Source organism: Hylobates moloch, unplaced genomic scaffold (genome assembly GCF_009828535.3).
Source record: "Hylobates moloch isolate HMO894 unplaced genomic scaffold, HMol_V3 SCAFFOLD_11, whole genome shotgun sequence".
In the NCBI taxonomy this organism is placed as follows: domain Eukaryota; kingdom Metazoa; phylum Chordata; class Mammalia; order Primates; family Hylobatidae; genus Hylobates; species Hylobates moloch.
The window spans coordinates 96,294,021-96,318,133 of record NW_026652286.1 but is presented as its reverse complement, the minus strand read 5'-3'; the positions used below and the strand labels follow the sequence as shown (position 1 = coordinate 96,318,133).

At 44.8% G+C, this 24,113-nt stretch overlaps 1 protein-coding gene across 10 annotated transcripts in view; it reads right to left on the bottom strand.

Moving 5' to 3' along the window:
- GRAMD1B (GRAM domain containing 1B) overlaps positions 1 to 24,113 on the bottom strand; it is a 274,598-nt gene that overhangs the window by 105,116 nt on the left and 145,369 nt on the right. Inside the window, exons 1-2 of one of the 10 annotated variants that reach the window (XM_032167768.2) lie at positions 14,559 to 15,036; positions 13,900 to 13,943 (exon numbers count right to left, since the gene is read on the bottom strand). The exons of 8 other annotated variants lie outside the window; for them this stretch is intronic. The gene's annotated coding sequence lies outside the window, so the exon portion shown is untranslated. Of the gene's footprint in view, positions 1 to 13,899; positions 13,944 to 14,558; positions 15,037 to 24,113 lie in introns of those variants that run through there. One more of the 10 variants, XM_058446833.1, reaches the window with a different exon arrangement.

The following is a 24,113-nucleotide window of genomic DNA, read 5'->3' as shown; positions in this document are numbered from 1 at the left end:
GCTCATGCCTGTAATCCCAGCACTTTGGGAGCCCAAGGTGGCAGATCCCTTGAGGTCAGGAGTTTGAGACCAGCCTGGCCAACATGGCAAAACCTCGTCTCTACTAAAAATACAAAATTTAGCTGGGTGTGGTGGCATGTGCTTGTAATCCCAGTTACTCGGGGGGCTGAGGCAGGACAATCGCTTGAACCAGAGAGATAGAGGTTGCAGTGAGCCCAGATCCCACCACAGCAATCCAGCCTGGGAGACAGAGTGAGACTCTGTCTCAAATAAAATAAAATAAAATAACATAAAATAAAATAAAATAAAATAAAATAAAATAAAATAAGAAAAACTGGAGTGCAGACCCTCGTTGGTAACAGTCGTCATACTTGTAATGACTTATTATCTGCTTTGTTCTTTTTAGAGGATAAGCACCATGGAGACAAGAACTGTGTGTCGTTCAGCAATCTCTATATTCCCACTGAGGAGGAGGCCTTGGGTATTATAGGGGTACTATAAGCAAGCGTTTAAGTGACCTTACTCAAACCGAACTAAAACACCATGTTATCTCTCCAATGCCCACGTGGTCCAGAGGAAACACTCTTTAAGGTATACTAACCTTTTGTGACCTGATTCCACTAGCAAAAAATGAAAGAAAGAAAAAAATAAGGTATACTGAGTTTTCAGAAAGGTGTTCCCAAAGCAGCCTTTGCTGTGGAATTGATCTATCCATAGGCCCATGCCAGACAAACCCAAATGCTGCCAGGACTTCTGAACACATCCAAAGTTATGTTTTTAAAGCTCCTGGAGCCTGTACCCAGGCCATACTTTCAGCACAGATATTGAAGGGATGCAACAGATTCCACAAGTACAAAGAGTTGTCCTTTATGACCTAGATAATTCACTCAATGGAAATACCAGGTCATGTGATCCAGCCCCAAGGCAAATGTCACTGAGAGTACTCCAGGTACATGTGAATACTGTATTTTCATCCTGGCCCATCAACTGCTCTGATCACAAGTAACAGAAAACCTGGATCAAAGATTTCCAAGTATTGTATTAGAAACGTATTACTGTAACTGTAAAATTTTTTGGCTTTTGCTCTAGCTGTTTTTTTTTTTAACCACAAAAACAAAAATCCAAAAAGTCAACTTGTTCTCAACTATTAATAAGAGTATATTGAGGGTTAGTTATGTCAGGCATCAAGCTAAGCATTTTGCATGCATTCTCTGACTTAATCTTCACATCCATGTTATAAGGCAGTACCTCATGATTTTTCAGATAATGCCACTGAAGACTAACTGTAGTGTCTTTTTTATTTATTTATTTTTTTGAGACAGAGTCTCACTCTGTCGCCCAGGCTGGAGTGCAGTGGCGCAATCTTAGCTCATTGCAACCTCTGCCGGCCGGGTTCAAGTGATTCTCCTGCCTCAGTCTCCTGAGTAGCTGGGATTACAGGCGTGCATCACAATGCCTGGCTAATTTTTGTATTTTTAGTAGAGATGGGGTTTCACCATGTTGACCAGGCTGGTCTTGAACTCCTGACCTCAGGTGATCCACCCACCTCGGCCTCCCAAAGTATTGGGATTACAAGCGTGAGCCACCACACCCAGCCTAACTGTAGTGCCTTAATTTGCCTAATGTCAAACAGCTAGCAAGCTGCAAGCCTGGAATTTGAATGCAGGTGTGCCCAGCTCAAAAACCTATTCTCTTATTCACTATGTATGTTTATAAAAAATCTCCTTCTCTGTCAGACAAGCTGGTTTACAAAAGCTTACATGTTCTCAGGAGAAAAAGAATCCAGGTAACAGGTAAAAAAGAGACTAAATCAAGACTAAATCTCTTCTATTACCGATGAGTTGGCTGGCTTGAGTGTCTGTGTGTGATGTGAGGAACCCAAAAGAGAAGGAAGAACAGGAGAGCCCAGTGGGTTGAGTGATCGTCATCTGCCTCAAATTCCCCTTGGCTCTTTCTTGTTTCTGAAACAGAGCTTCTCACAGGGCCCTGGAGACAGATTCCATTTTTGTGGTCCATAAAGAAAATCTTGGCTGGGCATGGTGGCTCATACCTGTAATCCCAGCACTTTGGGAGGCCGAGACGGGTGGATCACCTGAGGTTAGGAGTTCGAAACCAGCCTTGCCAACATGGTGAAAGCCCGTCTCTATTAAAAATACAAAAATTAGCCACCCGTGGTAGGGCACGCCTATAATCCCAAAGACTTGGGAGGCTGTGGCAGGAGAATCACTGGAACCTGGGAGGCGGAGGTTTCAGTGAGTCGAGATCACGCCACTGCACTCCAGCCTGGGCAACAGAGCAAGACCGTCAAAAAAAAAAGAAAAGAAAAAGAAAATCTCAAAAGGTGATTCAAACATAGCTTTGAAGAGACATTGAAGTGCTTTCTGAGGTAAAGATTAAGACCAAGTGAGACGGAAAAATGTTCCTCATCTAACTTCCTTCTTTTTATCTTCTCACGGAAAGCAGTCTCCATGGTTTGAAAAGTTCCTGGCCAATAAATTGCAAGCACTAACATAACCTCTAGGAATGAATACACAGATTCTCCTGCTTCTGCCTGACTCCCTGCAATCTGGCTGCTTCCTGACATTTGCATTTCAGGAAGGATAAGAATTGTTTAGAGGAAACTAGACTGCAAAGACTTCCATGTCTGGCAATATGGCATATACACAGATAAAATAGGAAAAAAAAAGAAATTATTTTAAAGTGCTTGATGAGCTATCAAAAAAGTAAGAAATATTTAAAGGTCAAAAATTTAGTGATGGCAGAAAATAGTGAAACTGGGCTTCAGTTTTCATGGCCTCCCAGAGCACACTAGAGATAATTCCCAAAGCCCACAAGTGCTGAGAGAATCAAGAGGCAACTACCTCATAAAGTGGGTCCCAGTGGACTACACTCTCATTGTAAGGATAAACTTGAAAGAAATGTACAAATGCTGCCCAGGAACTAAGAGGAAAATTGCCTGTCCTAAACCTTGATGTTGAACAAAGGAGGAAGAATAATCTCCTCTGATAAATCATAATCACAAACCAACTCTTACACTGATTGTACCCTGAGAGTTTCCTAAACAACTGACCCAAAAACAATGCCCATAAAGGAAAAAAATGATAGATTCAGCCACAGCAAAGTTAAAAACTTCTGATCATCCAAAGAGATCATAGAGAGAAAAGACAAGGCTGTTCTAAGAGAAAATATGTGCAACATATATTGCTTGAGAAAGGAATTGTTCGCAGAATTTATTAAAAATCCCTACAAACCAATGAGAAAAAGAAAGATAATTCTAAAAATAGACAAATGATTTGAGTTAGCATTTTCAGAAAAGAAAGCAATAAACTATATAAAAAGGAGCTCAATCCATTAGTACTCAGGAAAATATAAATTGGAACTCTGGTGAGATGTCATCACATACTCATCCCATTGACAAAAATTAAAAAGTCAAATAATATCAAGTGTTGGAAAGGAGCTAGTGGGAGTATATACTGGTTCAACTCCCTAAGAAAATTATGTGGTATTATGTAATAAAGTTGGATGATTGCATACTCTAACATCTAACAGTTCTACTCCAATAATGGAAGCAACTCACATTCAGAGGGATACATGAAAAACTTTAAATAGCACTCCATGTAACAGCAAAAGCAAAACAAAAACTCTGAAAACAAATGTCTATCAACAGAAAGGATACATGCCTTGTGTTATTTTCTTAAGGTGGAACAGTACACAGCATTGAAAATGCATAAATCAGTCACATGCAATGGGGCAGAACAGGTGAGAGGTACTCCTGCAATTGTCATTTGTTCTTTATACTTTACACATATTTTATATATTTTATAAATATTATTTATTTTCTTTTTTCGTTCTTTCTTTTTTTTTTTTTTTTTGACAGGGTCTCACTCTGTTGCCCAGGCTGGAGTGCAGTAGCATGACAACGGCTCACTGCAGCCTCCACCTCCTGGGCTCCAGTGATTCTCCCACCTCAGCTTCCTGAATAGCTGGGATTGCAGACACGCACCACCATGCCCAACTAATTTTTTTTTATTTTTACTTTTTGTAGAGATGGGGTTTCGCTGTGTTGCCCAGGCTGTGCTTGAACTCCTGGGTTCAAGCAATCCACCTGCCTTGGTCTCCCAAAGTGCTAGGATTACGGGTGTGAGCCATCGCGCCCCCCTATATATTATTTTGTATTAGCTAACTATTCAATGCAAACAATTTAAAAATAAACAGAGTATTTAGAAAACAACTGAACACCAATCCCTTTTGGGTTTTTATAAACAGGCTTGATAAAGAGGGGGCGGGGCACAGGGGTATAGACAATATTTTGTGTTACCTGCATTTTTACAACTATACTTTCACAAAAATTGGCCTTTCTGAGTCCACTAATTTAATGAACATGAAGTTGGTTTGATTTGTATTACTCCAAGTCTCTTGTTACCACGGTTTCTTCTGAACTTTACTGGGTTTAGAATGGAGGCTGGAAACAGTTCAGCTTTTTCCTTTTGATTTCAGCTGCTTTGACTTTCCGTTGGTCTCCTATGAGTCTTAAAGTCTCGCCTACCCTGGTACAATTCCTTTCCTAATCCAACAAAAACATGATTGGTGTTTCTTGCCTCATCCATAAATGGGGACTAGAATGGTAAGAGGTCACCAGAGCATGCTGCTGTTGACCTTGCCTGCAGACACCCAGGGCCATCCGGCCAAGGGGAACCTGGAAGCTGTGAACTCAAATGCCACAATATTAGGTCCCATCTCAGGCTTCCGCCACTGAGTGGCAGAAGCCAAGGGAGCATTCAGCCCTCCTGCCTCCCACCTCCTCATCTGGAGCTCTTTCCACCACCAGAATCCCATGACCTTGGGTAAGCCACTCCAAGCCTCTGGCTCCCTATCTGGAGCAGAAAATAAACAACAGGATCCCTGAGGCTCTCCTTCCAGCTCAAGCCTGTGCTGCTCTCCCTACGTGCCCCTCTTTGCTCCAGGAGCAGGAGCGCAGCAGCGCTGCAGTACAGGGGCATAGCTGCATGCCTCTAGTTGCTGGGAATCTGGGGCAGAGCAGTGCTGCAGTCACACGTTGGGGAATCAAAGCTCCAAGCTAGGCAGGGGAGTCATCAGGCGTTGAGAGTGTTATATTTAAGGAGCATTTTGGAGGTCAGGAAGCAAGTGAGAGAGGAGCAGCGGGGGAGGAGCAGCCTCCTAAACACTCCATTTCCACAACAAGCCTCTTTCTAGTCCTCCAGCCAAAATCCGCTTCCAAACTGCACTCAATAGAGAGCCTGTGTGAGCTGACCAGCAGATGGCCAGGGCTGCACCCTGATCAGGTGCTCCCCACCACTTCCCTGTCCTCTCCCTCCCTTGGCACTCTCCTCTCCCCACCCTCTGCCACTATTAGTCACTGGCTCTGGGGTGACAGTGTGAGCTGCAGGCATTGGCCTCGCCTTCTAGCCTGTTCATCTGTGTCAGCTCCCAGCTTGGAGCCTCCAAAGCCAGCCCCTCCCTTCCTATCCTTGGTACCCTTATGCACACCCCTGCCCTCCAGGCCCACCGTCTGGGTAAAACAGCGCTGTGCAGGGCAGGCACCCGGCCAGAGGGCTGGCAAAGGGTGGCAGGCTTGGGGGCAGAGCAAAGTGGAGCTGTTTTCTTCAAGAATGCTTCATTCTGCTCCTATGACCTCCTGGATTTACTGAAGGCACTGGAGTTAAAAAATAAAATGAATAGAATCACCTCCCGCCAGGCTTCTTTGCCCCTCCTTCACAATCTGCTAATCCGGAATATTTCTTCAGGCAATAAACAGGATGAGCAATATCAAAGCCAAATTCCACTCAGCTTCGTTCTGCCCCTAGGAAGGGGAGGAAGCAAGACTGAGGCAGCCAGGGCTTCCGTGGATGGCTCTGATCCTCTGATCACTCTAGAATCTAAAGTGGTTGCACAGACCTCATGCCCAGTGATTCTCACGGCAGCCCAGTGAAGTGCTAAACCACACTTAACACAAGACACACAGGCTCAGTGAGGTCTAGTTATCTTCCTGTTAGTACTGCCATTGCTAGCCGCTCTATAAGGTTGTAATTGGTAAAAAGAGGAAAAAGTAAAAGGTAAAAACACCATACCTGAGAATCACAAGCCCCCTCATGCAACTCGGGGTAAGGAAACTCCTTAGCCAGGCCACACATTGGGATCACCTCCCTCACTGAACTCAGTGCAACACCCAACTAAGCTCTCTCTCTTCCCCCTGTTTAAGCAGCCATCGATATCCCTTCTCCAAGGAGACTTTGTCTTGATGAGGAGATAAGAGCTCTGTCTGGCAATGGAAATCCCAAGAGGATTCCCCGTCTATCCCACTTTCCCCTTCACCTCCAAAATCTTCCTCCCGCTTCCTGAATGCCTGACTGCCTGACTAGTGTTGGTTTCTCTGCACACTTGCTCATCCCCGTGTCCCAGATCACGAGACCCCTTCTGCTGCTGCACTTAATGGTGGCCTCAAAGAGGTAAGAGCCCTGCTGTCAGAAAGATGCACACACCTCAGAGAAACCCCACAACCAGGAGAGGGGCAGCCGCCTGAAGTCACTCATCATCCTAATTACACACGTAACAAAAGAAAACATCTCTCCTGCCAGATGGAAGAAAGAAGGCACATTTCTAATCACCCCCATGGCTCCTCCTGGTTTATCCTCAGGAGAAATTCAGGGTGACTGATGGTGTTAGGGACCCAGGAGGGTGCTTATAAACTCAGGTTCTCTCCGGGAGGGGGCACCCATACACCCACAGCCAGCTGCTTCCTGTTGTCCTCCCACCAAATGGGGATTTCTGCTTCTTCCACTAAATTACATATCAGTATTACCATTTTTAAAAATACAGATGAATTGAGCATTAACTCATTTTAAAAGTGAAAGTCATCTGCCCAAGGACACAATAAGAATCTATTTATTGTTGGCAGAGAAATTGTTCGATGATAGGACAAGTGCAGAAAAACCGCATTCTTCATTGAACAGGGACTGACACCACCCCCAGTGGTGTGTATTGTGGTTTAGCACCGGGATTCTAGAATTAGCCTTGAGTTCAAATCTATACTTAACAGCTCTGTGACCTTGAGCAACTTACTCCATTTCTCTAAGCCTCAGCTCCTTCATCCATTAAAAAGGTGAGGATGACAAGCACCCATTAGGTTGCTACGAGGAGCGGATGACACTAAGAGCAAGTAAGTGCTCAATACATTTTCACCACTGCTATGATTATTCCCAACCCGTGTCCACAGAACCACCACTACGCACTACAGGAACCACAGGCTCCACTTCCTGCTCCTAATCTACTTTTTCTCCTTTATGTCAACAAATTTTCCAATTTTTCCTATTTTGTTGGGCATATTTTTGCATTGTTTTGTGCTCTTTCTGTTAGGTCAATCAGCTGTTTATTTTTTCAATAAGAACTGTACTTACGGCTGGGTGCAGTGGCTCATGCCTGTAATCTCAGCACTTTGGGAGGCTGAGACAGGTGGATCATTTGAGGTCAGGAGTTTGAAACCAGCCTGGCGAACATGGTGAAACCCCGTCTCTACTAAAAACACAAAAATTAGCTGGACGTGGTGGTGGGCACCTGTAATCCCAGCTACTCGGGAGGCTGAGGCAGGAGAATTGCTTGAGCCCAGAAGGTGGAGGGTGCAGTGAGCCAAGATCGTGCCATTGCTCTCCAGCCTGGGTGACAGAGTGAGACTCCGTCTCAAAAACAGTACCATACTTATGGAGCATCTAATATGTTCATGACCCAAGCAAGTCACAATGGTATTTCAAAGTTAGATCCAGAGTTCTCCTTGATCTCAAGTTAATAATCCAATAAGGAAGATAAAAGATGGACATTAAACTATATTAAATAACACTAACTTAAAATATAAGGCAATAAGTCTCTAAGAGACACGTATCTAATCAGAAGGACATATTATCTCTGTCTTCCAAAACGAACATAGGTTTGTAATCATTATACCAATTTTTTTTTTAATTAACAGACAAGTAATGGTGAATAGTCTCAGCGGACTTACATTAAGTCTGTCCGTGATATTTCTTGATTAGTCTGGTCTTAACATAAAAGAGCCAGAAAAAGGATCCAATATTTGTCATCATCCTTTATGGAGACAAGAGCTTCCTATTTGCATGAGAGGTGTCCAGAAATAGTGCCTTCGGAACATATTGCTACTATCACTGCCAATAAATACAGGTTTACTTGGATGGAGCATCTAATGAGTTCGATTTTAGACAGTTTCATTTCCAGTCACCGGGACATTTTCTCAACAGTGCCCTAAGGTTAGGGCAGGGGAAGCTTTAAGTTGTTTCAGGCACAGATACCCACTACCTTCTCTCAACATCACAACAGACATGAGACTGACATATCATGAGTAAACCAAAGGGTTCAGCTTCCATCCATTTTGTGACCAGCGTATTCAGTAAATGCTCTTCCATGCACTAAGCCACTAGCTACCTTTGATGATCCAGTGGCACTTGTGTGCTGGCGTGTACCATGATGGGGTTTTTACATGGATTGGTAACGAATTGAGAAAAATTAGGACAATGTGGTAAACACCAAAAGGTTAAATATGTTGGCTGGGTGCGGGGGCTCACACCTGTAATCCTGGCACTTTGGGAGGCCGAGGTGGGCAGATCACTTGAGCTCAGGCATTTGAGACTAGACTGGGCAATATGGTGAAACCCTCATCTCTACTAAAAATACAAAAATTAGCTGGGCGTGGTGTTGCCCACCTGTGGTCCCAGCTACATAGGAGGCTGAGGCAGGAGGATTGCTGGAGCCTCGGAGGCAGAGGTTGCAATGAGCTGAGATCATGCTACTGCACTCCAGCCTGGGAGACAGTGCAAGACTGCCTCAAAAGAAAAAAAAAAAAAAAAAAAAAAAGTTTGAATATATTGACAGCATGACCTTTTAAAATTTTGTGTTTAAATATTCTTTAATTATACATATACATAGTGGTGGTAGTTCTATATTTTAGTTTAGTTGCTAGCTTTCATAGGTAAAATAAATAACTGGTAATTCTGTGCTGGTCCGCCAATTTTTTTCAATCTCTCCACAAAATCCAGAAGTTCAGACTCCTCTATGAATAAGGCTCTCCGTTCTAAGACCTCACCCTATGAGGAGAGCCTCTGCCTCTCAACTGCTGTGATAGGGCATCTGATTTTTTTTGGATTTTGGAATATTTGCAGGATACATAGTCAAATCTGAAGTCTGAAATGCTCTAATGAGTATTGCCTTTGAATGGCATGTTGGCACTCAATACGTTTCAGGTTTGGAAGCATTTCTAATTTCAGATATTCAGATCTGGGATGCTCAACCAGTACCACTCCCTAAACTCAGACACAAATTTCTCATTGTTCCTGAACAACTTCACCTAGATATCTCACAGGCTCTTCAGAGCCAGTATGAATAAAGGAAACTCCTCACTGTCCCACTGTCTCCTCCCAACTGTGACGTCCTGTATCAATCCCAAATCACACCACCAGCTACCAAGTCACCCAGTCAGAAACCAATGATTCACCCTAGACTCCTCCTCTTCCATCTCCCATTTAATTAGGAACTACGTCGTGTCAATTCTAGCACCTGAAATATGACTAGAGTGTGCTTTTGCTGTCAGCGTTCACCTGCCTTTCAATTCTTACCTTTAGGTTTGCAGTTGCAGTTACCCTCTCCTATTTGTTCATTCACCAAATATGTATTGAGCATCTATCATCTGCCAAGTAAAATGCTAAGTGCCAGGGTTTCTGTGAATTAAGAAACAAAACACACAATCACTGTCCTCAAGGAGCTCACAGTCTAGTGGGGAGAGATAGATGTAAAAATAATAATAATAATAAAGTTATCAGAGATGGAGCAAAATGAGGCAGTTATCTTACTTGTCTACCTTGGAGCGAGAGTACTTTCTCAAAAGCAAATCTGATGATACCTCGAAGTCCTTCAACTGTTCGCAGTGTCTATGCAGTCTCAGCACTGCACGGGCTTTCACAGCGTGTCAGCTCCCTGCTTTTGTTTCTGGTTTTGACATTTGCCTCTTGTCTTCCACATGCATCCTAAGCGCCAGTCCTGCCAAGCTACTTGTCGTGCCCTGGGCCCTGCCATGTCCATCCTGGGCCTACTATTCTCTAACAGATCTCTGCACCCATAGCCACCATTCAGTGACTATCTGCAGTGTGCCAGGCATTAATCCTAAGACATTGCATTTAATCCTCATGACAATCCCGGTGTATTGATGGTGACCTCATGGACAAATGAGGAAACTGAGACCAGGGAAAGCCAAGATAACTCACTCAAGTTCACAGAGCCAGAAAGCAACAGGGTCAGCATTTGAACCTAGATATGTCCAACTCGAAATCACAGCCACATCATCTTTCCTCTCTTGTCCACCTGATAAATTCCCACCCACACTTCAGGTCTCAGATCAAATGTAACTTTCTTTACAAAGCCCTTTATGAACTGCCCAGTCAAGTAATTCTTGCTTCCCTGATTTCGAAGCTATTACCTTGTGTTGCCATAATTTGTTTACTTGTCTGTCTCCCCCGAGGACCCATGAACATCTCTTCACAGTGATTGTGAACTACCCATCTCTAAGCTCTCCATGCTGAACTCTCTCCACTGGCATACAGTCAGCATTTAATAAACCTCTGGTGAATGAATGGGTTAATTAATGCTCCCTAACCTCTTTTCTCAAAGTTAAGACAAAAACTCTTGCCAAGCACAGTCGCTCAAGCCTATAATCCCAGCACTTTGGGAGGCCAAGGTGGCAGAATTGCTTGAGCCCAGGAGTTCAAGACCAGCCTGGGCAACATAGTGAGACTCCATTTCTACAAAAAATAAAAAATTAGCCATGTGTGGTGGCATGCACCTGTAGTCCCAGCTGCTCAGGAGGTTGAGGCAGGAGGATCACTTGAGCCCAAAAAGTTGAGGTTGCAGTGAGCCATGATTGCAGCACTGCACTGCAGCCTAGGAAATAGAGACCCTGTGAAAGAAGAAAAGAAAGAAAAAGAAAGAAAGAAAGAAAGAAAGAAAGAAAGAAAGAAAGAAAGAAAGAAAGAAAGAGAGAAAGAGAAGGAAGGAAGGAAGGAAAGAAGGAAGGAAGGAAAAGAAAGAAAGAAAGAGATAGAAAGAAAGAAAAGAAGGAAACTAACTCTCAGTAACAATTCATCATCTACATATTTTAACACAGTCAGGTCAGGCTATCAGATGGCCCTAGTCTGAGGTGCAAACTTAAAAAAAAAAAGAGTAGTACTATGACAATGCAGTGGAGTAACAGAACCTCAAAATCCAGACTCCGGAAAGTGAAGTCACACCTCTAAAAGCTCTACTCCAGGAACTGAAGAGTCTAATAGGGAATGTTGTCATAAGACTGACCACACCTCCATCAAAAGCTATTTCATTCCAGGGTAATTTAACCCAGTACATTGCAGCTAGGGGAAATTCTGGGAATAGTATCTCAGAAATAAAAAGGGAAGCCTGAGATAAGGGGGATACATTTTTCAAGTATTTAGACATTTAAAAAGTGATATTCAAGCTATATGTAAATTACTTACAAACTGCTTTTATGCATTATCAGAGATTCCAGGACATTGGCCGTAATATATAAGTTCCTCTTGTACCTGGGCTTTGTACCTAGACTATACAAATAGGCTCTTTATGGGAGCATCTTGATCAGTTAAAAGTTCTTAAACTTTTTTGAGTAATAAGCCTCCTGGGTTGCTGACGAAAGCCAAGGATACTCTCCCCAGAAAAATGTACAGAGATACAAAATTCTGCCTACCAATGAAGGGGGCTCATGGACCCTCTCCTAAAGTCCATTCAGAGTCCTGAATGGTTCACAGGCACAGACTGAAAACGCCTGAAGTAAACTTCCAAAGGGTCCGGATTAGAGAAGGTTAAAAACAAAAAAAGATTCACAATGCTGCTTTGAAATGACATCGGTTTCTGTTAGCCAATCAGATTCTCTCTTGGTCAAGGTCCTGAAAGTAAATGCCTCAGCCTCCTGAGTAGCTGGGACTACAGGTGCATGCCACCACACCTGGCTAATTTTTCATTTTTTGTAGAAAATAAAAAAGGAATGATTCATCTCTAACATCTGATGCTATACCTGCTTAGATCATGTGCAATCTGGACTAAGGGATAGCAAGGGCCTAAGTAAAATCAGGCTGTTTCTGCCTCCATATGCAAATACAAACTAAACAGACCTTTCCAAACTAGCCACAGAATAAATCCCCCAAATCCCCAAACCACACCTTTTCCAGAACACTTGCCACCACCATCCCCTGAGAACCAGCTGATTGATAACAAACTACCTACAACTTCAAGAGCTAGTTCACTAGAGGCTTTGCAAGGCCCTGGTGAAGACAGACAGCAGCATTCCCACCAGATAGCAAACTGTTTGCAGCAGTTTGGGATCCAAACACAGTTGCAGATGCCTGCTTTCATGATCGCCACTGCCCACTGTCAAGGTAGTACAAGCACTTTGCACCACCCCATATTCAAAGGGGCTATTCAGATGTTTGTGGAAGAAAGGAAAAGAGAGAGGAAGGGGAGACAGAGGAGAGAATGGGTCCAGGGAGACCTGTTCTCTATATTCGCTCTCTCTGGTTCCTTTCTAAGAAAACTGAGAATTTGACAGATCTAAACGGATTAAAACAACAGATGTGTGTAATTTTCACCTTTGTGCAGACCAGGAGATGGAAGTCCAGAGAAGTTAAGTGACTCGGATCTGATCACACAGCCTGTAGGGCTGGGAGGAGCAGAAAACCAAGTTCTATGATTCCCAGAGACATGTTCTAACCACTGTTAACACATTCCTGCCGGTTCAGGCTGGCAGCAGGCTTGCCGCTTGGGCCTCCTCTCTCATTCTCTCCTCCATACACAACACAGGGTACCCAACCTGCTCCAGAAGCCTAAGCCTTGTCCAGTCTTCCATCTCTGAGAGAAAGGAGACCCTGCCATCTGGCCAAAAAGCAAAGCTCCCAAATGAAGGGCTGAGATATTCTCGAAGGATTACATATCTCTCCCTGCACACTGGAGCTGGGGTTGGGGCTGCACAGACTCAGCCTCCTTAGATGCCCCCATCTACTCCCAATGGCTCTAACTCCTTGTTTGGAAAAATACACAGAAAAGCAAATTTCAAATTGCAAGCAGGAGCCAGGAGAGATTTGAAAGCTATCTCAGGAACGCCCTCTAGCGTGCCCACAGGGTTTGAGCAGCGCAGCACCCAGGCCCCATTCCCTGGAGGTGACCGGGCCCGCACTGCCATTGGGGCATCCGGCGAGCAGTGGGCGGGGCCAGCGGCAGCATCTGACACTCACATACAAACTCCTCTCCAATCCCAAGGCCAACGTCTGCTGCAGGATGAGAGGCAGTCTCTGCTCTTAAGACTGTCCAGCCCGCACCAACCCCACCCATTCCTTATACAACAGGGAGAAGGGAAGGAGAAGCAAACAGAAGGTGAAAAGAAAGTGTGGAGGTTGCACAAATGGAATGCAGTGCAGAGAAGAAGCAGAGGAAGAAGACGGAGAGAGAGAGAGTAAAAGAGAGGCATAACTGAAAAAGAGACAGGATAAAGAGAAACAAAAAATAGGGCAAGGCTAAAGAAAAAGATGGACATATAAGTGAGTGCAGATGAAAGCTACAGATACCTCCACCCCCCACCCTGCACCCCTCATCCACCCACTCCGACTTCCAAGCACACCAAGGTGGGGCATGTGCTTTGTAGGACCTGGCACCTCCTCGCCTCTCCTGAGGTCTTGGTGCTCACATTTCCCTCCACTCTGACACAGCCCCTGGATGCTCACGAGTGGCGGGCTGAGGGAGAGGAGGAGAGAGAAAAGTGAACCAAAGGCAGAACTCGCCAAGCGAAGCCACTTACGCACAGTGCGGCCGGCAGCATTTCCATCCTACCTTTGCTGTCGCCATGTCAGCCGGCTCCATGATCTCTGCTTGGCCTAAGGAGCAGCGGCACCATCCAGAGAGAAAAGGCAGAGTCACAAACGTCCACCCACGGAGAACAAACCACCCCTCTGGAAGGCTGGGGAAAATAAGACACCTATTTCCACTCTCTGGCCCCCTGGGACTTCCTCAGTTTCTGGGTAAGAGGTCAGAGTCTGGAGGTCCACAGCAAGCAGGGGGGCCCTGTCTCCTGTCTGTGTTCCACAGATGCCCAGGAGGCTGAGTCAGGGGGCACCTCCCCTGGCCTGGTACTTCTTCCCAGGAGCGAAGTGTGGGTCTTCCCAGGCTCCCCCTGTTGAGAGGGAGAGGGCGCAAAGACGGAGGCACGCCCTCCCATCACCCCGCCAACTGGTACCCACAGGTCAGGATGAGGGGGGCATGTGGGAAGAGGCCAGCTGGCAGGTAAAGAGCAAGAGCCAGGGGGAGCAGGAAGGGAGAAGGTCAGCGGCTGGTGGCGGACAGGAGGGTGTGAGAACCTCAAGAAGGTGCAGGCACTCAGCTGGAAGCAGAAAGGTGCTGTGCAAGGAAGTGCCGGAGCCACAAAGCCGGAGCCTGGCACGGCAAGGTGGAGAATGCAAAAGGAGAGAAATTCGCCCGCTGAAGCCACTCACCTTGCAATAACATTCAGACTGACTGAGGCCTACACAGGAGCCAGGAGCGGGCGGTTCACACACCCCCACTCCACTCCCAGAGACTCACAGCCTCTGTCTAAAGGTACATGAGAGCAGCCGGCAGCCTGGCTGGATCTGCAGAGGCCCCTGGCTCTCTCCGAGCAGTCTGATTGGAGGAGCAGGATGACTTCATCCAGCCCCATTCATCACTCTAGGTTTCCTGCCCAGCAGGGACAGGCCGCTCGCTTGCAGTGACTACAGCTTCCTCTCTGGCCCACTTTACTCGGTCAACCTGGGATAAGCTGCATCCATCAGGGGAACCCTGAGGAAGGGGATCAGAGTATCCCAGCCCTGTTGGGAAGAGAGGAACAGGCTGCTCACATTCCCAAGACAGTGCAAGGATTCTACTGAAAACACAGTACATATATTCACTGTGTGTGTTTGCGGTGCCAGAGCTGGCATCCATACAACAGAGCAAGGCTTCTAGAAACTGGCGAGGAAACGGGGTGTACACTCTGGTGAACCACTGACCTTCTTGACAAAAACATGCAAATAAGCCCATCCAAATATTTAAAGATATTTCTCCCAATCAGAAAGAATAATCTATGGAAAAACACCCATGTCCTCCCTGAGGCATCTCCAAGTACCTCCCTCCTATCATTTTCCCCCATCAGCTCCCCTATAGCAGCCCCTGAAACATGCTAACCTATCTTCTGTTAAGGACATTGGTTCCTTCATGCTTGTGATCTCACATCTACAAAAGGCTACAAGTGAGTAGGACCTTACAGCTTCAGCTCCCATTTTGCAGATGAGGAAACTAAGGCCCAGAAAAAAGGCCAAAGGGTCAAAACAAGGATGTCAGTCTCCCAGTGCTCATTTCCATGTAGACTTTACCCTCAGAAATGGTGAGATCCTCAGAGAAAAATGACCCCTCCTTATTTACTCCTTCCTTTCCTCCCCCACACCTACTCCCAATCCAGCCCCAAGACCACAGAAAAAAAACAACAAAGCAAGTGTTAGATAAAGTAAAACATAATTTAAAAAAGAAGGCACGGCCAGGCATGGTGGCTCACACCTGTAATCCCAGCACTTTGGGAGGCTGTGGTAGACAGATCACCTGAGGTCTGGAGTTTGAGACCAGCCTGGCCAACATAATAAAACCCTGTCTCTACTAAAAATACAAAATTAGCCAGTCATGGTGGTGCACGCTTGTAGTCCCAGCTACTTGGGAGGCTGAGGCAGGAGAATCACTTGAACCAAGTAGGCAGAGGTTGCTGTGAGCCAAGACCATGCCATTGCACTCCAGCCTGGGCAACAAGAGCAAAACTGCCCAAAAAAAAAAAAAAAAAAAAAAAGAAGGCAATGATTGTGTGATCATTTATTACCTTGCTTCTGTTCAAGTCTGACTTTATAACCAAACAACTCAATCAGGTGGATCAATACAGACTAGGAAAGAGTTTTCCAAAAAATTGATGACACTGACAACACAGTGCTCACGGGTCTGGCTTAACTACAGGAACAATAATTGTGACAACTCTCATTTGTACAGTGCTCCATAATTTACAATGCATTTCTGTTATAGTTTGAATGTCCAAACTCATGTTGAAATTTAATGGCCACTGTAACAGTATAGTATTAAGAGGTGGAACCTTTAAGAGGTAATTAGGTCATGAGAGTGGCCCTCGTGGATGGTTTGATACAGTTATCCTGAAAGTAAGTTAGCTATCATAAGAGTGGGCTCCCAATAAAAGGATGAGATCAACCGACTTTCTTCCTGTCTAAGGCACACTCTTGCCCTTCTGCCACAGGGTAACTCAGCACAAGGCCTTCCCCAGATGCTGGTGTTACGCTTTTGGACTCCCCAGCCTCCAAAACCATGAGCTAAATAAACTTCAGTTCTTTATCCATTACTTAGCCTGTGATGTTCTGTTACAGTAGCAGAAAATATACTAATATCGTTTCCAAATCCATTACCCTCCGTGGATACTGAGAACCCTGTGAGATCAAGACTGTTTCCCCCATGTTAAAGATAACTAAAGTGAGATTCAGAGACTTTCAGTGACTTGTCCAAGGTCACACAGTAGAGCAGAACTGAGACTCAACCCCATATTCACTAAGTCCAAATCCCTTTCCACTAAACATTGCAATACCAAATTTCCAACCTCTTAACATTTTCCTCCTCAATCTGCACCCAAGTCCTGCTCCCTATTACTATAGTTTGGTAGAGAATATAAAACCTCAATTGGACACTTCCCTTTGAGGCCTTTTTTTTAACTGAAGATGGCAAATTATAAAAAATGCATTATTAAACATTAAGAAAAAAATCTTGGGACTATTCAGAGGTTGGTATATACATTTAAACAAATCTCCTACGTCCTATGTACAGTGCAAATTGCTTTTAGATAAAAAGTATTTATCTGAATGAATTTACTCATGTTCACCTTATTTTAACTACTCTGATTTTAATTGAGGTGAGGGGAAGGATGTATATCCCGATACAGGCACACATCCTGTTAGAGGAATGTGTTTTTTTCTAGCCACAATAAACAGAATTCAACACTTCTCCCATTCCTATTCCAACCTACATTAATGAAAAAGGTTGAGGATGAGAGTAGTAGAATTTAGGCCAATAGATGGTTTTCTTTAGCCTATTGCCTGGTTTCTATAAGCCCTAGACTATGGTCTTGAATACAATAAACTTGAAAAGCCATGAGGCTTTGCTAGCACTGCAGTAGAGGTAATCAATCATACCCCCACCACAAACCAAAGGTGTGGGGGCCATGCCAATCTACACGTCGTCTTCTCTGCTCAGAGGCCTGTAATGTTTCTTCTGGCTCTTGCTGTGGCCTGCCATCCTCTCTGTTCCTGGGCTGATAGTCAAATGTACAAACACATGGAGAGCAGAAGGCTAGTATCCATGGAGGAGGATGTTCTATTACACCAAAATCACACAGAAATCAGATCCATGTTAATGGGGGTCCACCCAGTCTCCTGAATGACCAAAAACATTTACCGACTCAGTTTTTAAAGAACTGTGACACAGCCCCGGAGGGTGAACATGTGCAGAAGGCTTCAGAAGCACCATATGTATATTACACAGAGATTCATATGACTGAACTCAAAGCAGGAGGGAGAGTGCTGTTAACTGCAGATAGACAATCTAGAAGTTGGGGCTGGGCAGGGGACAGTGGGGCTGGGCAGGAGGCTTTAATGAGAGTGGGGAGAAGTCCCAGAGTCAAAGAAAACTCCAGAAAAGAGAATGAAAGAGAAAACAGGGTGGGAGAGAGGGGGAGGGGTACTAATGCAGGTTGTCTAAATAAAACCCATTGAATCCCTACCTCTGCTGCTACTAACCAGAAAGGACTTGATCTAAATAATTCTTCATAAAATAGTTTCTCTATTGTATGCGTTTGCTTTTTGCTCTTTGAACTAGAGACCAGAAGCTCCCTCTTCTGTAACTTAGGCTCATTTCATTTTGCCTAATATTTAATGAAATACAGAAAGAAATGCCTGTTTATAATATCATTCTCTCTCTAGGGCAATTATCTCTACTAATTGCTTTACCCTGGGTATTAGTCTAACTCCTTAATCACTGTACTTATACACTAAGTTAAAGAGAGACAGAAAAAAAAAAAAAAACAGATGCTTTTGAAAAGAGGCTGGAGTGAGTTCTGGCAGGGGCGTGGGTGAAGGGGTTGCAGGAAGCACAAGCACCAAGTTCCCTAAGGACAGCTCCGAGACTGGACACTGCACCTGCTTCTTTAGGAAGAGCCTCCATGGCAGCTGCCTCTTGGGAGGTGGGGCTGCAAGGAAACTGAGTGAGGCTGTTTCAAACCCTGGTCACATCAACCTCCCCCGCTGCACTCTGGGACATGTAGTACTGAGTGACGGGCAGTGCTGCGGCCATGTTTACATTGCTTACGGAGTGTGTGGCTTGATCTCTCTGCCTGTCCTAAGCCTATAAATACAGATCAGATGCTTTTGCCAAAGAGGTGAAATCCCTTCTCTCCAGAGTCTGGGTGCTGATTGTAAACTGAAAAGATGGTGATGAAACAGAAAGAGATTCACAGAACTACAAGGGACTTGAAATAAGGAAGACCTTGAGCGGTCACTAGATGTAGACGCTCCCTGTATACGTAGATGACAGGTGCTCGAAAGAGGAGAAGAGAGGGAGAGAAAGAAAGAAGAAGGAAGAAAGAGAGAGAGAGTGAAAGAGAAAGAGGGCAGTGTGTCTGTGTTCCCATGAGGATGTGTACCTGCTTCAGTGCCTTTTCTTTTGCTTGTTAACCATCAGCTCCTAGAGGCAGCTGAGCATGAGGAAGAGTTTCAGCTTGAATTCTGACTCGACCACTCAGCCACCATCTGTGAATCCGGAGCAAGTTGCTTAGCCCCGTGTGCCCCCATTTCCTCATCTATAAGACAGGGATAATAATATTATTCAAGTCATAGGCTGTTATAAAGATTAACTGAGATAACATATGTAAAGGGATTAGAGTTGTGTCTGGCACATAGTAAATATTACCTAAGAGTTAGGTGTTGTTTTTCATTCAGTGGTTTACCACCTGTCTTCCCCTAATCCATGTGACCTCTTACCCCAGAGCAGGAAATTTTATGTCCCCCACAGAATTGATGATTGTAGAGGCAGAGTGGACAGCAGTCAAACCCACCTGCTGTTTTAGGTGAACAAAGACATCAAAACAAGCTGAGCATGATGGCTCATGTCTGTAATCGCAGCACTTGGGGAGGCTATGGGGGAAGAATCACTTGAGGCCAAGAGTTCAGGATCAGCCTGGAAAACAGAGTGAGAGACTCCCATCTCTTAAAAAATATATATATATCTATATATAGATATATATATATTTTTAAAGACATTGAAAGAGAGAGGTGAGACAGTCACTAAAATAAGGAAAAAGCAGAAAAAGAGGAATAAGGAAATACAACAGGAGATACTTGCCAAACAGGGTGTCCAACATTAACAGGGGCTTTTGTGAGAGTGGTAGAAAAATGTCATCAAAGACAATAAGAGTCTACATGGAAATAAAGCAAAGTCATAAAGAAAATTAGAGAACTGGTCGGGCATGGTGGCTCAAGCCTGTAATTCCAGCACTTTGGGAGGCCAAGGCTAGAGGATTGCTTGAGATCAGGAGTTCGAGACCAGACTGGCCAACATAGTGAAACCCCATCTCTACTAAAAATACAAAAATTAGCTGGGCGTGCTGATGCACGCCTGTGATCCCAGCTACTTGGGAGGCTGAGGCATGAGAATCGCTTGAACCTGGTAGGTGGAGGTTGCAGTGAGTCGGGATTGCACCATGGCACTCCAGCCTGGGCAACAGAGCAAGATCTTGTCTCAAAAAAAGAAAAAAAGGAAATCAGAGAAACTGATCTGGTTGGAAGTGGGAGGAGAGAGGTGAAACAGAGAGGAGCTGTGGATGGAGAGAAGCTGCCTGGCACAAGAACAACTAGCACAGCAGGAGTCACTGCTGCAAAGGTCAAGTCTGAATTGGTCTTGCCAATCTGCACTGCTCTCTGGGGAAGTCAGGTTGTTGTATGAGGGCTTGAAGCGGAAGTTTCTGAAGCAGTCACGATAAGGAGGGAGGAACACAGGTGGTGAGAATTGAAGATCAGCTTCTAGGAGAAAAGGAAACAGCTAAGCCTTCGGGGTCAGTCATCTCTAGTACTGCACACTCAGCTATGAGGGAGACATCAAGAGAGGAGAGAAAGGACTCTCTGAATACAAGTCCTTGCGGGCCGGACAAAGTGGGAACTTTCAGCCTCCCATGGCGTCTTGCTTAGGGGAGCTCATACCTCGTGCAAGGCTGAGGGCCTTGGCGGGTACCAGTGCTGTTCTATGCCTGAATTCCTCAGGGAAAAACATGATAGGCCAAGGGAAATCCACCTCCCTTAGCTGCTAGCAATTCCTGAGACCGCCCCCACAACAAGCAACAGAAACATGAGTGACATTACCTCGACCTCAGCCTCTAGAACTGGACAGGATAGTGCAGCACAGTGATTGAAGTCTACAGTCAAATTTCCCAGTTCAAACTCTAGCACATTATTTAATAGCTGCATGATATTATATAAGTTATGAAACTTCTCTAAGCTTCAGTTTTCTTATCTATAAAATGGAGATCATAATAATACTATTTCATAGAAAAATTGTAAGATTTAAGTGAAAACGCAGTAATTAAAAAATGGTAAAATTTGGCTGGGTGCAGTGGCTCACGCCTATAATCCCAGCACTTTGGGAGGCCAAGGAGGGTAGATCACCTGAGGTCAGGAGTTCGAGACCAGCCTGACCAACATGGTGAAACCCTGTCTTTACTAAAAATACAAAATTAGCCAGGCGTGGTGGTGCATGCCTGTCCTGCCAGCTACTTGGAAGGCTGAGACAGGAGCATGCCTTGAACCCAGGAGGCAGAGGTTGCAGTGAGCCAAGATTGCGCCATTGCACTCCAGGCTGGGTGACAGAGCGAAACTCCATCTCAAAAAAAAAAAAAAAAAGGTGAAATTTACATGAAAATGCAGTAACTGACACATAATAGGCACATTCAATCAACGTTAACTAAAATAATCTTGTCTTTATAATTACTATCTTAGGGGTATGGGTAGGGGGTTAAGAAAAATGGGGACTCCATGAGTTCCCTCAGTCCTCCAAGCCATCTGCACTTGGTGCCAATGCAAAGCTAGCTCTGGTCTGGTTATGCAGCTCCTTCCCTTACCTACCATCTCCAGGCACAATCGCACCACGTCCAGTCAGCAGCTTGTCCCTTGCACTGTGCTTTCAGATGACAAAGTTGTTCAAGTGCTTCAAAAATGGAAAAGATCATGACTGCATAAGGCTGCCACGCCCTGCCCTGGGAGCTCACTCCTATGCCTGTACCAATGTTCACAAACGTCCTATCGCCAGGCTGCAGAGGACTTCAGAGCCTATCACACAAAGGTTCGGAATGACAGTACAAACAATCCCTGACTTCTGATGGGCCATCCTTCGCATTTTGAATTTTGGTCTCTTCTCAGGTTAGCGATATGCTTTATAATACTTTCTCACGATGATGGGAAGTGTCAGAAAGCCACAGCTCCCAGTCAGCCACGGGATCACAAGAGTAAACAACCGATACTCTACAGTCAACTGTACTGCCAGATGATTTTGCCCAACTATAGGCTAATGTAAGCATTCTGAGTATGCTTAAGATAGGCCAGGCTAAACTATGATATTAAGTAAGGGAGGTATATTAAGTGCATTTTCTTTTTCTTTCTTTCTTTTTTTTTGTTTGTTTTTGTTTTTGTTTTTTTTGAGATGGAGTCTCGCTCTGCCGCCCAGGCTGGAGTGCAATGGCACTATCTCAGCTCACTGCAACCTCCGCCTCCCAGGTTCAAGCAATTCTCATGCCTCAGCCTCCCTAATTAGCTGGGATTACAGGCACACACTACCACACCTGGCTATTTTTGTAGTTCTAGTAGAGACGGAGTTTCACCAAGTTGCCCAGGCTGGTCTTGAACTCTTGACCTCAGGTGATCCACCTGCCCCAGCTTCCCAAAGTGTTGGGATTACAGGCGTGAGCCACAGTATTTTCAATTTATGATGGGTTTACCAGGAAGTAACCCCACTTCAGGAGCATCTGTGTAAGAGAAGCCACAGGATTAATGGGCAAGGGGTCAGCAGGGAAGGGAGAGGGGGCTAGGTCCAATAATATTGCCTAGCCTTTTTATGGTACACTGTAAATGGGACCTGCACATTTGCATCATTCTACTAAAACACTCTCTTTTAGACTGGGGAGGCCAGTGATGAAAGAAGAGTTACAATGGAAGAAGGAAGGATTGTCCGAATGCCTGGACATCACTGCCTGCAGGCCACTGGGAGACCCTCTAGTGACTCATGATGAAGCCAAGAGAAAAACAGGATGAGGTGGCAGACAGACTATGCTCACAGATCCCTAGCAGCCTATGCTTACAGATCCCTGGCAGTCCAGTAAGCAGCAGCAGCCTCAGGGACTCCTGTTGGAGGAGAATGGTTTACTGGGGATGCTGGTGAGCCCAGTGGAGAAAGAGAAGAAAGGTAAAGGACTTCTGTAGCTCATGCAAATACCTACGGGGCTTCACTTGGTACCTGCAGAATGGTAAGACAACAGCTCTGTTTCACTGCTTGGGCATGAGAGTGAAACTAAAAGAAAGCATCAGAAAGATGCTGTCAAACAAAAAGGTGTACTGGAACTTTCCTACATATAACTTGCTAATTAAAATTTTAATTAGCTTCTCAAAATCAATAAGACACAAGAAACATACTCAAAAATGATAATTAAGAAAAAAACCTATTTGGCCGAAAGGCATCTTTAACTAGATCATTCAGAAACATTGGGGTCTCTATTCTCTCCTGGTCAATTGTTTTTCTTGTTCTATCTGGTTTTGAAGTTTGCCAAGGGATGGCCATTAATAGACTTGCTCACACACCTCCACCTCTGGAGCTCCAATTCCAGCAAGTTAGAAAAAAGTTCCATGAGATTCAAGAAAAAGCAGGTTCTGCACAGGGTCCCAAGTGCCTTGATAGTCATGTTTCTTTGCTAGAGGAGAAGTAAGAGTATTGCAAGTAAGAACTTAAGCTGCAGGCCGGTGCAGTGGCTCACGCCTGTAATCCCAGCACTTTGGGAGGCCTAGGCAGAGGGATCACTTGAGGCCAACAATTCAAGACCAGTAGAGATGAGACCCCATCTCTACTAAAAATAAAAAAATTAGCCTGGCATGGTGGCATGTGCCTGTGGTCCCAGCCACTCAGGAGGCTGAGGCATCAGAATCACTTGAACCCAGGAGGTAGAGGTTGCAGTGAGTCAATATCGTGCCACTGTACTCCAGCCTGGGTGATAAAGCGAGACTCTGTCTCAAAAAATAAAAATAAAATAAAAATAAACAAACAAACAAAAAAGAACTTGAGCTCTGGAGTTGAATCCTACCTATGCTACTAACAAGCTTCGACAGTGGACAATCTAAGCCTCATCTAGAAGATGAGTATAATAGTAATTTCCCTTTTAGAGTTGCTATAATAAGATAGCAAAGGAAAAGCACAGTGTTAAGCACATAATATGCCCTCAAAGTGGCATCTATTGCCAGGCATGGTGGCTCACGACTGTAATCCCAGCACTTTGGGAGGCCAAGGTGGGTGGATCACTTGAGGCCAGGAGTTTGAGATCAGCCTGGCCAACATGGTGAAACCTTGTCTCTACAAAAAATAAAAAAATTAGCCAGGAGTGGTGGCGTGTGCCTGTAGCCCCAGCTACTCGGGAGGCTGAGGCGGGAGAATCACTTGAACCCCGGGAGACAGAGGTTGCAGTAATCCGAGATCACGCCACTGCACTCCAGCCTGGGTGACACAAGAGACTCTGCCAAAAAAAAAAAAAAAAAAAAAAAAAAAGGTATCAAGATATCTATTATTATTTTAATAATAATACCATTATTATTACCTTAGAGCATAAATATTGCTCCTCCACAAAGTACACAGACACTCTGCATTTTCTTGGATTTACTGGTCACATTTGTAGATTGGTGAAGGCTTCCTATAGT